At 43.7% G+C, this 13,186-nt stretch overlaps 1 protein-coding gene across 1 annotated transcript in view; it reads right to left on the bottom strand.

Annotated features, from left to right (window-relative positions):
- The window catches only part of Hs3st4 (heparan sulfate-glucosamine 3-sulfotransferase 4), a 409,001-nt gene that overhangs the window by 380,724 nt on the left and 15,091 nt on the right, over nt 1-13,186 (bottom strand). The gene's annotated exons all lie outside the window — the stretch shown is intronic.

Raw genomic sequence — 13,186 nt, 5'->3', positions numbered from 1 at the left:
AGTCTTGACCTCCAGCCTGCTTTTCCTCAGTGTTCAGGATCTCCCTCCTCCAAGCTGCCCGGACCTAAGGCTCATTGTTGATTTCTCATTTTCTCTTATACCTCAATCTGGATTTATGCAATTTTTACTGCCTGTGCCCAACAATCCAGTCCAAATGATCAGTACCTCTCTCAGAGTGCTGCAGAAACCTCCTGAGTAGTGTCCCTGCTTTCTCTGGTCCTTTTGCAACTGCCTCTTCACATATCATGTCCCTCCCCAGACCAAACACATTAGTGGCCCCCCTCATCCACTTACAGATCTTATATGGTCCAGCTCCCAGGTAGCTTGCTGACCTCATGCCTTAACCCTTCCCTATCTGTTTACAACATCTCAGACTTGCCAATCACAGTCAGGAATGAAGTTTATTTCCTCTGTCTAAAATAGAGGCTTGAAACTTGGCTTAACTGTTAAGAGCCCTGGTTCGATTCCCAGCACCCACACAGCAGCTCACAATGAGCTGTAACTACAGTTTCCAGGGGATCTGAAGCCCTCTTCTGGTCCATGGACACCAGGCACACACATGGTGCACAGACTTAAATGCAGGCAAAAGACCCATACATATAAAAAATTTAATACTTTTAATCTTAAAAATAAATAAAGAATTTCCACGTAAATCACTCACTCACTTCAGCATTTCAGTCCAACTTGCATTCTCTAACTACCTTCTACTTATGTCTGACTTCCTTCTCAGACTCCGACAGAATCGTTCTCTGGCCACCTGATCGCTTTAACATGTTTAGGCTCTGCCATCCCCAGTGGAACATAACTCCCATGATACTGTATGGAACACTCACAGCTAGGACCCCTACTGAATCAGGCTCTAACCATTTTGTAAGTGGGTATGTATTCTGTATGTGTGCACAGGTATATGCTACCACACCCAGTGCTTTTACATGAGTGCTGGGCATCCAAACTCAGGTCCCCATGTGTATGAAGCCAGCACTTTAGCAAACAAACCATTTCCCAGACCCCACTGTGTTTTGGACAGTGTCTCACTGCATTGCCCAAGGTAACCTCAAACTCCTAAGTTTAAGCTACCTTCTTACCTTGGCCTTGTTAGTAACTGAAACTATAGGTGGACACCGCTACTCTTGGCTTTCATATTAACTAGGAAGAGGGTTTCTCTTATACTCACTGCATTTACTTTATATCTGCAATGGTGTCTAGAACACAGTGGTTTCTGATCAACAGATTTTATTTTTTAATTCCTGGGCAATACGACAAATGGATACAACTAAGCCAGTTGTCGAGGGTCAAGGAAATAAACGAGTGTATTCTGGAATGAATATTTCTCTGCAAGATGCTAAAGAGCAGACACCCTTTGCTACTCTCTTTGCCCTTCACACACTCTCATGTGCATAAGAAGCTGAGACCTGCACCCGCCATCTCCACATCATGCTACAAGCTAGAGTCTAAACCCCGACAGGTGACGTGACAGAATGGAAGGATATAAGCAGCCTGGCTCAGTCACACACTAGTAAGCTGCTAAATCTACTCCAGGACCACCTACCTGGATCTCTGGCTAAGTGAATTCTAAATGTCCTAAGTCACTGTTCATTACATTTTCTCTTGCTTACAGCCAAAATGACACATTCCACATTTATTAACCTAAATTGTGCTTGTCATTTGCTTGTCTGTCATCTTACCTAGACTGAAGTTTCACGAGGTAGTGATGAGCTCTTCGGAGCCCTTCCACTGCACTGGAGACAGCAGCTAAAGCATCATAAGATGTCTTAAATAGCAGCTAAAGGAGTGGTCCATTTCCCCAAGTTCCTGAAACCTACATTAAACATGGCCCTTGTGAGATGCTGCTGCAGTGGGATCTGGCATCTCAGCTCTCAGAACACTAAGATACATCTTAAAAAGTCAACTCTTCCTCAAGCTGTATCTAAATCAAAGAGGCTTTTTTTTAGACTTTGGTTTTAACATCTTCTAGTGACATTCAACACTATTCATCACTCCCTCCCTCCTTTTTAAAACTTAGTTCCATAAAAGTGCCCTTTTTTATTTCCCTCCTGTATCTTTGCTTCCTTTACAAGTTAGACTTTCTAGATCCTCCAACTAGTTTCAATGCCCAATCCTAAACCAACTTCTCTTATTACAAAATAGTCTTTGCCTGGCCCTGATTGTACCTTTGTGCTGGATAGCTCCTTGGGTTCCACCTCCATGCTTGCCTTCTATAAATAAGCTTAGATACACACCTCTAGCAGCCAGTTTCATATCTATACATGGATGTCCCAAAAATCATCTGAAACTCGACACTTTTGGACTTAAACTTCTATTGTGCCTGACTAATTTAAGGCCCAGTGAAAATGTCAGAAACCACCCCAAACTAGTTTAAAGCCCCAAAGAAAATACAGCAGCCTAAGTAGGTAGAAACAGAACAGAACTGGACTTGAGCATGCTCGGATTCTGGAATGTAAGAACAAAGAAGGGTTTTCACGCCATCTCTCATCTCTGCTTCTCTTCAACTTCAACTAAGTCTTGGCTTTCCCAGGGCAAACCAGCTTTCTCGTGGCCAGGAACAGCCACAGCACCTCACCCTCGCAGTCCTCAACTCCAAAGTCAAGTCCTCTCACTCACCACAGGCCTGAAAGTCTGAAGGAAGGAATCTGTGAATGCCAATCTTGTTGCCACACAGTGTGCAGCAGGTCAGAGAGAACTCAGCAGGGGAATCATAAACCACTTATGGCTGGGCTCTTACTTCTTCAGAGAGCATGCTGGACAGGCTGACTGAATAAATGGCCTCTACTCACCCCTAGCATCTCCCTCTCATTGTGCTCCCTACGTTTAGTGAAGAAAGCCAGCACACTCCCATGCAGGCACACAAGCCAGAAACCTAGAACATCCTGCTGACTTCCTTCTCTCCCATCCCCCAAGGCAACATCATACCCTTTACACTTTACCTCCCAGGTGTCATTCAGAGTAACTGCCATCTTCCTAATCTAAGCCACCAAAACCTCCTTCTGAACTACTGTGGCAATTTCCAATGTGCAGTCTTGTCCCTCTAGTGCATCACACATGTAACAACCAGACTGGCCAACCTGAAGCATACACCTAACCGTGTCACTCATCTGATGAAACTATTGAATTGCCCTTCATGGCTCCTAGAATGCACTTCCAAATCTGGGGCATGGCTTACAGATCCTTGCATGGCTCCCTCTCCAACTTCATGTAATGGATTTCTCCCTCTTCTGTTCAGCTCTGGCACGATGCCCTTTTAGTTTTCCCAACATGTGATTCACATCCCGGCCATGATGTCTTTGCACCTGGGTTGCATGTGCACACACAGAGACATGTTCACCTAGTCATCCTTAAGATCTCATTTCAAATGCTACCCATTCGGTAGATGCTTCCCAAACCTTCCTTCCTGGAAATGCCCTCATAGACACACCTAGCGGCGTGCTTCTACTGTGATTTTTAAGTCCTGTATCAATGAGTCCGTTGTAGTCTCTGTCATACTCTCTTGTGGTTCTGGGTACTCTCCACCTGAGTATGGACCATGCTTGTCATTTCAGCTTCATTTGCTGTCTTCGACTCTTTCTTCCTAGACTGGAAGAGTCCAAGAGCAAGCGCCCATTGGTTGTACTTGCCTTCCTCTTCCCAGAACCAATCACAGTGCCTGGCACAATAGGGAACAGTCACACAGATGAAGCAGTAGATGTCAGAGTCATTCTGGGACAGATGGATATTAAAACCTGGTTTCCAACAGGTTAAATATAGGCTCATTTTGAGTGCACTGGCTTCAAGGTGTTTTGTTTATAATCTTGGGTAGATCACTTGTAATTAATTCTCTTGTCTAAACTGTACCCTTCTTGAATTGCATACATATAAACTGGACTTTGATCACATTCCCTGTTATCCTCCCTTGTCCCCTTCCCCTTCCTAGTGAACCTCTTCTCCCCAATCCCTCCCTCCTCCTTATGTCCAGTTGTCTTTTGTTGTCTGTATCGCACTGCATTTAATTAGGGATGCCTACATAAACATGGACAACTTAATTGGCCAAGGACAACTTATCAGTGACTACACCACTAAGGAATATGATTCCACTCCCCCAGCAACAATGGACTGCCACAGCTCCTCAGAGAGGGATGGGCTCAGTCTCATAGTCTACTACAGATATCCACAGCCTCTATGAGTCCATGGCTATATGATCCATGTCACGTCCAGAAGACGACTTTTCAGAGCATTCCTTTCCATCCTCCATCTTTGATGTTCTTTCCCCCTACACGACCCCTTTTCTGCAATGTCCCTGAGTCTTGGAGGGGGCAATAATAGACTTTAGAGTTGAGCACTCGACAGTCACTGTCTCAGCAATGTGATGAGCTGTGGGGCTTGGTGTTAACTCTCAGCAGCTGCAAACGGAAGCTTCTCTGGCCACTGCTGTAAGTAGCACTAATCTATGGGTATGGAACATTTGTATTGAGAAAGAAGTTTGATATCTTACTTGGACAGCAAAACAACAGTCACAGAGGCCCCCAAACCATACAAGCTCCTGCCATTGCTTTTGATTACCCACTAAAACTAGGTAATAACACCCTACTGTTCAATACACCACAAAACAGAGAAACTAAGTGGTAATGGACCCGAGAGCTTCCTCCCCATGGCTAACTTTCACATTTCCAGAAGGTGCTATGCAGACTCCTGAGATAGAAAACTCATCAACAGTCTTAGACAGCTGAGAACCTATGTATGTGCTACAATACCAACCTGCCAAGAAAGATGTACCCACTGGTGGCATGCCTGTTATAGGGGTAACCAACTAAATTATTATTGGATTTTAGGCCAGATCCACAGGGGAAAAAATCTTGTCTAGTACTATAAATGTGGTTAAAAACCCATGGTTGGAGAGAAGAGGTCATAGGCCCTCAGAGGAACCTACCATTGTTATTTTTGCTATCTGGGCACAGTCCCCTTGTTCTACACCTGTATCTTCATCCGTAAAATATAGATGACAACAAATGTTTTCCAGAGGGCTTCACAGGATGAGCTGCTAAAGCCTTAGCACAATGGTTGGAACAGAGAAGGCAGATGTATCTTCTCCAATTATACTTAGCTAAGAGCAACTGAAAACCCAAAATAATACAGCTTAAGGAAAACAGAAATGTCTTCCTATCTTATCCAAAGGGCTCCCATTGGGCTCTTTCTATTTTGCTGCCCCATAATTTTCAATATGTGGCTTTCTCTGTACAATGCCTCAAGACATTTCAAGGCTCAACTATCATATTCTCATTTTCACCAATAGCCAAGGAAACCACATCCTTGTAAGGCCAAGAAATTACACACAGCATCTACTGTTAAATCCCATTTGTCCAAACTCAACCTCATTAACCACGCCAAGCAGATGGAAGACTAGGAAATGTTGTTGTTATTCTATATTCTCATGTGCTCAACCAACACTAAAAAGACAAATAGCAGCTTCTATCACAGCAAGACACAAAAGGATAACCCTTCCATGAAAACAAGCATTCTTGTCACGGTGTATCTCCTTAAGAGAATATACAGGCGATGGAGCCCACCCACAGTAACTCACCTGAGTGAACCTCCAGGTAGATAAATTAGTCTGTTGGATTTGAAAGCTACAATCATTGTTGTACCAAATGAGCTATCATCATCTATAGAACTCAGCTTCACACACTCCTGTGATGCTGTTCAGCTCTGGTCTTACTCATGTTATCCCTGTCCTCAGGCTTTACGGTAGAAGAGCAGCCTTGACAGGTCTATCGTGTTCACACACACACACACACACACACACACACACACACACACACAGGAGGCCTGAGTTGGGAACATCAGAACTCCTCAGAAAGCTTCAAGGCAGTGTTCTGCTGCAGAGCCCCTCCAGGTGGCAGACAGGGGTATGGCTCAAGAGCTTTGCTATCTGCCACTAACCTCCACCCCAGAAAATGAATCTTGTTCTAGAGCTAAATCCATACGGTTTTCATCACTTAAACACACCTGGGAGAAGTGAGGTAAGGAAAAAAAATCATTGGCTTCCCCACAAATTCTTGACTTCATAGAAAAACTGACTCTGCAGCAGTTCAAAGTGGAATGGAAGCATTTACTTTTTCCTCCTTTCATGCAGAAGAGAATAAAGCACAGAGTGTTATTTTGATAATAGAAACTAAACTCTAAATAAGAGCTTCTAAGAGCAATACTCACACTCAAACCACATATTTCCTTTCATCTCATGGTAATCGTACAAGGAGTCAGCATCCTTATTATTAAAAGCTTTTATCAAGGGCCAGCAGGTGCCTGGGGCACAAAGGGTGCCCATTTTTTCTAAATTTATATCATTTCTTGGTTATAACATGAAGGTCTCTCTCAGGAACTCAGAAGTAAGCATGTACTCTGACAACTTTTAATATGTATAAAAAAAAAAAAAAACCTAAATGTATACTCCTTCTATTTCCTCACTGACAAGAGGGCTCCAGGGGACACAGAAACCCATGCATCTTTGTAAACATCAAGAGATGGAGACCATATAGATACCCGTCAAGAAAGGCATGGCCAAATAAAGCATGACACAACCCTTTGGGTTAGAGTGATTAGCCAGCAGTGAATCTTCCCACACAGAGCCATAGAAACAGTCCACCATCTAATGACAGAGAAACAGCACACACGAAGTAGGCAAGAAAGCCAAGGAACAACAAAAGTAAAACAGACCAACAGGAGACATGTAGGCAATGATGCTGGTGGCTTCGACTCAAGTATTTCCCATCTCTGTAACTGTGGGCAAGTCATTAACCATTGTGAAACTGCAATTTCCAAGTTCCTGTAAAATGGGGTAATAACATGATGAGAGAGATAGCCTAGGTATCTGCTAGCTGCCAACATCAATAGCAGCGTTCAAGGTCTATAACTTCTCACCTGTGTTCTCGGAGTCTACCACTGACATCGCCCTACATTAACTACTCAAGAGTAAGGAAACAATCCCCACAAGCTGTGACTCTCTTCTAGGATATGAAGCTGGCTGTGCTAGAAGTAGGACATAAGCCACAGAGGAGATGTCTTTACCATTGTGTTAATTATGACACTAATTATATGAAGTAATGAATTTCCTTATGCCATTTTCATACATGTGTGTGACATGCCATGGTCATCTTCATTGCCCACCACTCTTTCTTACCCCTGCTTTCCCACAACCCTAGTAATCCCCTTTGTATTTTCATATCTGTTTTTTTTTTGTATTTTTTACATCTGAGAGAGAATGTGCAATAACTGTCTTTGTAAGTCAAATATTATTTCACATAATGATCTCTTACTCTGTCCATTTCCCTGCAAATGATACAGTATCATTCTTCCTTACAGCTGATACTCCACTGTTTATATATAACACATTTTTTATCCATTCATCTGTTGATGGACAGCTAGGCTGATTCTATAACTTGGATATTGTGAATAGTGCTGCAGTAAACATGTGTGTGCAGCTGTCTATTACTGAATTTTATGTGCGCACGCTCACACACACACACACACACATACACACACAAATACACATACAAATGAGTAGTATAAATGGATCATGTGATGGTTCTACTTTTGGGTTTTGGAAGGACTTCTATACCCACTTCTGCAGTGGCAACATTAATTATCACCCCTACCAACAATGTGATGGATCCTTTCCCTGCAAGGCCAACGCAAGCTTTTTTTTTCCCCATGTCCATGGTGTGGGTTGTTTTGTTTCTTGATAATAGCCAGTCTGACTAGGATGATATGACATCTCAGTGCAGTTTCTGTCTTCATTTCCCTAATGGCTAAAGATGTTGACTATTTTCCATGTATTTATTGGCTGGCCATCTGTACTCTTCATTTGAAAATCATTCTGTTCACTTGCCCATTCGTTGATTGGAATATCTGTCCTCTGTGGGGAGTAATCTTTTGCATTCTTTATATATTTTAGATATTAATATAAATCTATATCTAAAGAAAGACTTTGGCTCCATATGAGCTTGGAGGGGGTGTGCCACCTGGTCCTGACAGCTCAGGAGGAGTGGGGATAGCAGAAACGCCAGAGAACCCAAGGCTGGGACCTTCAGCTCCTCATCTAGCTTCTGCTGAAATCCAAACACTACAACCTACCCCAAACTTCAGAATGTGGCTGCATGTGGAGACAGTCTTAAAAGAGACAGCTAAGTTAAAATGAAAGCAAATGAAGGGGGTGAAGGTGTCCTAACCTAGTTGCCTGGTGTGATTCTATGAAGAGGGAATTAGGTGCAAGGCTCCCCCACCCAAACACTAAGATGAGGCTTAATTCCAAATATGAACATGAGCAGGAAAAGAAGATGCCAACCTGAAAGAGAATTAGTAAGAAAGGAGAGAAAAGAACAGTGGTAAGAGCCAAGAAAGGGTCCTGTCAGGCAGCAGGAGCATCTCAAGCCTCAGACAAGTGGATCCAACAGTGAGCACACTCCAGGAGGCTGGAGGGTCCACACAACAGCATCAGCTGCCTCACTGCCAGCTCCCCACAGCCACAGTTTCCCATGCTGCCCGGCTATGGGAAGGGATACAAATGAATGGGAATGTTACAGGCTAGCTGACACTATTTTTTTTACTGCCAGTTAACAAATAAACATTCAGGTGTGCTGAGACAGACAGACACAGGGAGGGGAGACCAGGACAAAGGAATACACTGGAAGAATACCACACAAAGGTACAGGGAGCCGAGAAGAAAGTAACCCCATTGGGGTTGGAGAAAGCAACCCCGTGGACACCTTGGTCCTGGATGTCTGGCCTCTAGAATCGTGAGAAGTAAATGTCTCTGTTCAAGTCACCCTGCCCCTGTGGTATTTGTTTAGGGCAGCCCCAACAAGCTAAAACGCTCCGTGGGTGAGTCTTTCCTTGTTCTAAAGTGGTTTCCGTTTCCCGGTTGCAAGTCTGCCAGTCCTCCCCCTGGGTTGTTGGGCGTTGGATTTCATTGAGGGACCCACCTCCTTCTGATGCTCACGGTGTTTGCTGTTGTCTTTGGTGCTGTTGCTGCCTTACGCTATTTCATTTGTTTCCTTCTTTGCTACAGCTTATTTCTAAAATCTACGTGTTCTCAGGCTCAACGTTGGGGGGGAGGAGTTCCCAAATATAAAAAATATATCGTCCATATTTTCCCAGCTTCATTGATTAGTGTTTAATAACCATGCCATTAATAAATCATAGAAAGCCCTGGAATCATGTCATTGCAGCACATTTTAGACAGGGGAAGACATTCACAGTATACTTTGAAGTGAAAAATGTGAAGTTATTTTTAAAATTCACCATTTTGAAAGACAGTATTCATCCACTGCAGTACTAGTAACAATTACGCTTTCAGCACCATCAGGTGTCTTCACTAAATACGTGACATCTATGACCTAAACGGCAATCATTTACATTAGAACTTACTTCATTCTGCTCGTCGCCCGAGCCTAGGCACAGACAAGGAAAAAGACATGTCTCTACAAAGACACAGACTCCACAAGAAGATTTCCGTAATGACAGGATTCAGGGTTCAGTAGAGTTATTCGTGTCTCTCTTTCCTGGTTCTGGGGTTAGAACCCATGCTACTTATATAAGCCTATGATCCTTGAGTGCTCTAACTCTCAGCCATACTCTACCCCACTGAGTAAGTTCACTTTCAATTCTGACTTAGTTTTCTCCTGTGTGACTGGGGGAAGAAACGTCTTCCTCTTCTAGGGCACCATGAGGGCTGCTGTTTGGCCAGACAATGCATGGAGAATGTCCTGCAGGGTATAACAAGCACACAGTCAACTGCAGTATCTTTTGTTTTGTTTTGTTTTGTTAAGTGCAAAGAGGTACAAGGCCCCAGAAGTAATGGCAGGCACAAAGGCAGAGGAATGGGGTCAAATCTTCTCTAGTCAGAACTAAAGACAGAGGTGTAGTTGACCAAGTAGCATGGTGGAGTGAGTGGGAAACAGAGTTATGGGGGAGACAGATCTCAGAAACTTATTTTTCCATGTCAGGAACTTCCACCTCTATTTTAAGCCTCAAGAGCATCTACAGGTAGCACAGAGATTTTCATAACAAGGGAGAGATTTCTCACTCAAGTCAGCCAACAAACCATTCATGTAAACACATCCCCAGGGAAGGCAGATTGGTGGGTAAAGGGCCTGATGATCAGGCATGAGACTCTCATGTCAGCTCCCTAGCATTCATGTAAAATTCTGGGCATGGCACCTGTAAACCCAATGATGGTTTACAGGTGTACCCACAGGGTACAAGTGGGTTCATACCCATGGGTTCACTGACCAGTCAGTCAGTCTAGGCAGGACGGTAAATCCATAATCACTTAGAGACCCTATCTCAAAAACTTAGGAGGAGAGGAACAGAGGTGACACCCAACACCAACCTCTAGCCTCCATAACATTCCCTCAAAGGTACACACACACACACACACACACACACACACACACACACACACACACACATGCACGCACACACACTCACCCTCACATACCACTTTTCCAAAGGCAGCTATCAAAGGAGTCTTAAAGGCTAAAAAGTGCTGTGAAATAAGAATAGGATAGAAATGTTATTGTATCAAAAAGTAAACTCCTGGATGATGCTGTCACCAGGCCCTCCCTTCAGAGCCATCACGAGGCCTGCAGAAGCAGCAGGGTCAAGGGGTGCCCATACAAGGTGACACCAAGAGTTGTTTTCCACCCTGTGCACTGCCTTGAAAGAGCTTGTGCAACAGGGATGCTTTTAAAGAAGATACAGCCCTGGGGAGTTTTCATCCCTCAGCTGCCCCACACAGGGAAGGGGCAGCTGAGTCTCCAAGTCTCTGAAATCAGTAGCACACAGCAGGTCCCAGAAAAATCAATATCTCTTGCTCTCTGAAGTTCTCCCAAATGCTGAGACCTTTAAACCAACCATAGTAGGAAGACATTCTCCATTCTTCTACATTCTTCCACAGCATAGAATATATGCTCTGACTTCTCCAGGACCCCAGGCATGAGCACTGGGATCAATTCATGAAGATGGGGACATGTTGGATTTGGCTGTGGGAAGGCACTCTGAGGAAATGCCCCCACCTGTCAAGAACAGACAGTGAATAGAATTTCTTCGGCATCATTTCTTCCAAGGAAGTGGCCTCTTGCTATGACTCCTACCCAAACTACACCAGGAGCAACCAGGGTGTATTTGGGAATCATTCTTCTCTCTCTATGCCTCAATTTCCCCTTAAAATGCAAAACTTGTCATCATCGGAGGTTGCTAGAAAGATTAACCAATGTTTAAAAAGGGACACAGTGAATGAAATGTTTATCATATAAGTAGTTAAGAGCTGAGCTAGCATCCCCAGAACACATATAAATCCAGACATGGTAGCTTACATACAGATGTACAGAATCCCAGGACTTCTTCTTCAGGGGGAAGGGAGGTGGAGATAAGAGAATCCTTGAAAGCTTTCTGGAAACCTAGCCTGGTGTATGTAGCTAACACAGAGACCTTGACTTAAGGTGGAAGGCAATGACCAACACTTGAGGTGGTCCCCGACCTCAACATGCCAATGATGGCATGTATTCACCCACACAAAGATGTGCACATATATGCGCGCGCACACACACACACACACACACACACACACACACACACACACACACAATTCCCTGTGGGTTTTGTTTTGTTTCAGTCTCCTAAAGAATTATGGAAGCTAGCTGTTGTTACTAAGAATATGCCAAAGCACAGTTGTTATAAAGAAAAAAACAAACCACTCAAGTGAAGTTCTTATCTTTTTTTTCTGAAATAAGAGAATTTTTAACAATTCTTCAGAATCTGAAAACAAGTCACAAGAAACAGATAAATGTTTTCTGAAAACAAGGGCTATGAAGTCCTTTGGTTGCTACTCCTAATTCCTCCACTTGAAGGGAATGAGGAAAGAGCTTCTTTTGTTCCCCCATCAGGGCAGTGGGACCATCCTGAGGAAAGCTGCTGTGGGTGGGATGGGGGTGGGGGTCAGACAGCAAAGGGAACGTGGAGAGCAAATCCTGGAGTTGCCAAGAGGTCCAAAGACAGGCTAGAGTGTGACTCGGCAGAAGGATGCTCACCTAGCACACAATGACCACAGGTTCCATCTCCAGTGCCCAGCCCAGTTCTATGACCTCCGTGAGGCTAGCCTGGTCTACAAAGCAAGTTCTGGAACAGCCAGGGCTACACTGAGAAATCCTGTCTCAAACAAATCCCCCCTAACAAAAAAAAAAAAAAAAAAAAAAAAAAAGAATCTCCAGTACCTCGAAAGAGGGGAAGGGGGTGGAAGGATGAGAAGAAGGAGGAGGGAGAGGAGGATTGGGAGAAGAAGGAACAAGATGGGGGGAGCAAGGAGAAGAGGAAGAAGAGGAGAGGAACAACTTAAGGGTAGAAAGTCAGAGGGAGGGAGGGAGGAAGAGGAGAGAGGGAGAGAGGGAGGAAGAGGAGAGAGGGAGAGAGGGAGGGAAAAGGAAGAGATTGTACCAGCATCATACAGGAAATTAGCCTGTACCAACTGTACCTGACAAATTACCCAGGTCTTAGAAGACCCGAGGTCTTCAAATTTCCTAGTGAGTCTCTTCAGAAAGATCCCTGGAGACACTGTAAAACTGCTGCATGGACATACTGAAAGGGAAGCATTGTTGGATAAAGGCAGTCCCACACTCACAAGACATGTCTGTTTCAATAAAAACACCAAGACACCAGACTTGACTGTTTTCCTCAAAACAGGGGGTTTTAACTTCATTTAAAAAAAGAAAAAAAAAAAGAAAGAAAGAAAGAAAGAAAGAAAGAAAGAAAAAAGGTCTCACAAAGATCATAGAAAACCACATCTCACTTAATTATTCACTGTAGGCTTTACCATACATGAAAAGGATAAAAAAGCAGAGCCAGGGCTGTTCTGGAGTTCTGGACTATCTAGTTGTTATGTTAAGGCTGATCAAACGCCAAGTCATTTCTCCCTCTCTACTGGAAGGGATCCTGGGCAGGAAGATTTAAAACGTGGTGAATGATTTACTTGCTATTTGAAGAATTCTCTTGCAAGATATACAGTCCCTTTAGCTTTCCCCAGACAGTGCTATGCTAGGAGTTGCTAAGGAAGTGACAGAAATGGAAGATATTCTAAATAAATAATTAGTGATTTCTAGAAACAGGTTCTTTCGACTTCCCCCGGGATTTAACACCTTAAATG

Source organism: Onychomys torridus, chromosome 1 (genome assembly GCF_903995425.1).
Source record: "Onychomys torridus chromosome 1, mOncTor1.1, whole genome shotgun sequence".
Taxonomy (NCBI): Eukaryota; Metazoa; Chordata; class Mammalia; order Rodentia; family Cricetidae; genus Onychomys; species Onychomys torridus.
This window is presented reverse-complemented; position numbering and strand designations above follow the sequence as displayed.